We start from the raw sequence: 4,053 nt of genomic DNA on the forward strand, positions 1-4,053 counted from the left end.
AATATCATTGGTTTCTTAAATTGGGTGATTACGGGCCCAATCCTATCCAATTATCCAGTGCTGGTGCAGCCATGCCAATGGGGTGTGCACTGCGTCTTGCAATGGGGGGGGGCAGTCAAAGAAGCCCCTTCAAGGTATGGGTACCTTTGTACCCTTCCTTCAGGGCTGCATTGCCGCTACACTTGTGTTGGAAAGTTGAATAGGATTGGGCCCTCAATCAGGGGGTCCTCTGTTGCCAGTTGAGGACCCTTTCTAGATTGTGCTTTTGTTCTCCCATTGAGGGTGCAAAACTAGTTGCAGGGCCATTGAATCATTCCCAGGTTGGAGCTCTGTCATGGAGTTGGTGAGGAGTGACAATGGTGTGGACTCTTTGTTTTAACAAAAGTTATTTTTCTGAACTCAGAAGTCTAGGGAGGTGGCTACTGTCATAAGACTCTAAGCTGTTTCTGCAGAACTTGGAGCTGGAAGTCTTCATCTGAATTTTGGAAACTCCATTTACATTTAAGGAGTAAACAAGACTCCATGCAAAGTTGGAGCATTAGAAATGGGCTATGTCAGAATGCCAGATGCAAGGGAGGGCACCAGGATGAGGTCTCTTGTTATCTGGTGTGCTCCCTGGGGCATTTGGTGGGCCGCTGTGAGATACAGGAAGCTGGACTAGATGGGCCTATGGCCTGATCCAGTGGGGCTGTTCTTATGTTCTTAATTAAGGGGGGTGATTATATGGTTCAAGTGAAAAATGTGGCCTTCCCAGCTTCCCAATCTGGGGGACCTCGTCATCAGTCCTCTAATGGCGAGGACTCTAACAGCATGTTACCTGCCTGGTCCTTTGCTTTCCAAGCAGTCGGCAAGCACCAAGTGTCTCTTGCAGACCTTGAATTCAAGGAAACAGAAATAAAATATTCACCATGTTAACATCAGTCAGCCTTGAATAGCACAGTGTAGTGTTGATTAGGGCTCCAGGGGTGGGGTAGAGCTCACATTTCAGGAGAGACAGAGCAGGAAGTAAAAAAAGTCTAATTTCTTCCTTCCTGAAAACTCCCCTTTGTGCTTTATAGTGCTAAATGCTGCTGACCTTGGATTTGAGCTATTGCTATGTAGCAACTGGTTGGTGGGTACCTGGGATGGGTTGGAGAGAGGATTCTAGAGAGTGGGTCAGGGAAAAGGTAGTGTATCCCTTTTTCTGTTACTGAAATATCTTTTCCAGATATTCAGTGCTGGCAGGGAAGTTTTTTTAGGGCACAAGCCTAACCAGGTCTACTCAGAAGTAAAACCTATTGTGTTCAACTCCCAGGAAAGTGAGGTTAGGATTTCAGCCTCAATCTTACAGCATGCATCTTCCTCAATTTTACTCCCTCCAGGATATTTGCTGTAAACAGAGGCCTGAGCAGGGCAGTTCTCTCTCTTTCCCCCTTCCCTTTCCTTATTTTGTTTCAGTTGACATCCTAATATTCTGGGGCTCAACTACTTTCCAAATTCTGTGAGTTCTGGAAACTCATAGGTCCTTGTCATAAGAACATAAGAACAGCCCCACTGGATCAGGCCATAGGCCCATCTAGTCCAGCTTCCTGTATCTCACAGCGGCCCACCAAATGCCCCAGGGAACACACCAGATAACAAGAGACCTGCAAGGCCTCCTGGGAATTGTAGTTAAGAACATAAGAACAGCCCTGCTGGATCAGACCATAAGCCCATCTAGCCCAGCTTCCTGTATCTCACAATGGCCCACCAAATGCCCCAGGGAGCACACAAGACAACAAGAGACCCACATCCCGGAGCCATCCTTGGCATCTGGCATTCTGAGGTAACCCACTTTTAAAATCAGGAGGTTGCACATACACATCATGGCTTGTAAACTATGATGGACAAGTTGGAGGAAAAGTGCAATCCCCTTTTAAAGGCATCTAGGCCAGATACCTAGTCAGTTCGGGGATTTAACTGTTTTCCTTTCAATTTCCAGACATATATCATTCTGCACACTTAGGGTGTCTCCTGAGTATGCAGAAACCATCACCTAACAGCCCAATCCTGTTGGGCTTGTATGATGTAGGGACATTGACACAGCCTCTGCTGCATCCCGTGGGTCAGCTGGGGACTAGTCTGGGCAGGAGAGGTAAGTAAAGAGAATTTGTACTTATCACTTCTGCTGCTCCCTGGTCCCCTTATGGGTCTACTCAGATTCATGCCAGCTACTTTGCTGATCTGGCCGATTTACTTTGTAAATCTGTTTGGTCCATGGGGTTATGCCGGGCCTGGGACGGGGCTCTGGTTCTTGTGGCTGCTGCTGCTGAGATCTGACCCTAACCTGCCCTGGTCTGGCCCAAACCTTTCTGTGATCTGTCCCTGCTGCCACCGTACCTGCTCTGGTCTGCTACCTACCACTGCTGAAGTGGAGTTAAACAGCTCCTGCACCACTGGCAACACTTTGTCAGAGTGAATTTGGGTGATGGCAACCCCTGTGGGGTGGATCACAAGAGCTACCGTTGTATCATGAGGATAAGGATTGGGCTGTTAATTTTGGGTGGCTCCTTCCATTTCACTTCCTGATTGATAGAACTGGAGCACCTGAGTTAGGTATCAGTGTACAAGGTCATGAAGAAGATGATGATGATATATTTTCAAATTTTGTGATTTGATTCTTGAGTTCAAAGTCTGAAATGAAAATTCAAAGTGTCATTGTTTAGATTTTTACAACGATGTTTTCAAATTCATTTTAAATGGATGAAAGAAGTGACTATAAACATTACTAAATGCTATTGCTATGTTAGCTGTCAGATACTGTAAAATGTTGATTGCTATGGGTAAGACACTATTAAATTTTCATTGCTGTTGGTGTTATCGACTTTCATTGAAAAATCATTGGATGTCAAATGCAAATGTTGGATACAAAATATTCAGAAGTTATTCTGGGGAAATGATTTTTTTAACAGATGGTTAAAAAATCATCTCGCAGACTTTGACTCTCATAAATCACTCTATAGTTCTCGTGAGCTCATACAACTCACTTTGACTTGTCACTGAGCCTCTTTTGAAATTCAGCCAACAATGGGAAGGCAGGATACTGTGGGGATAATTGTAGCTGGCTTCTGCTGACATGTTTTTTTAACGAAGGTGGATAAATATGGGCATTTTCTCCCCTCTAGTGGCGGTTTTGTGTAAGAGAATTGCAGTTAATGGATTTATTGAAACACCAACCAACCTGCTATTGTCTTCAGATACAGCGTTTTAACAGACAATAGTGGGAAGTCGTTGGTTACAAATAATTAGTAAGACCACATCTGCAATACAAATTCTGAACACTTTATATACTGAACACACCATTTTATTTCATTTGCATAGTTTGACTTCTCATGTCCTGATTATAGGGCCGGATTAACACAGTAGCAAAAGTAGCATGTTGTTGTTGTTTGTTTTCAGTCGTTGTGTCCGACTCTTCATGAGTCGTGACCCCAAGGACCGCAGCATGCCAGGCCTCCCTGTCTACCATTAACTTGCGGAGTTTGTCCAAATTCATGTTCATTGCCTCCATGACACTATCTAACCATCTCCTCCTCTGCCGTCCCCTTCTCCTTTTGCTTTCAATTTTTCCCAGCATCAGGATCTTTTCTAAAGAGGCTTCTCATGAGATGACCAAAGTATTTAAGCTTCAGCATCTGTCCTTCCAATGAACAACCAGGGTTGGTTTCCTGTGGGATTGGCTGATTTGATCTCCTTGCTGTTCAAGGAACTCTCAAAAGTCTTCTCCAACACCATAATTCAAAAGCATCTATTCATCGGTGCTCAGCCTTCCTTATAGTCCAGCTCTCACAACCATACATTACTATTGGAAAAACCATAGCTTTGATGCCTTGGCTTTTCATTACATTGTCTAGGCTTACCATAGCTTTCCTTCCAAGAAGCAAGCATCTTTTAATTTAATGTCTGCATATCCACATTTTCAGGGCCCCACACGAAATGCTTGCAAGCTGTCTCTGGTGTAATCAGCATCTCACAGACTAATAATGCTGTTATTTACGTATTGGGGGAACTGCATGCTTCATGGTACGTAATCAT

This window comes from Tiliqua scincoides, chromosome 2 (genome assembly GCF_035046505.1).
Source record: "Tiliqua scincoides isolate rTilSci1 chromosome 2, rTilSci1.hap2, whole genome shotgun sequence".
NCBI classification, from domain to species: Eukaryota; Metazoa; Chordata; class Lepidosauria; order Squamata; family Scincidae; genus Tiliqua; species Tiliqua scincoides.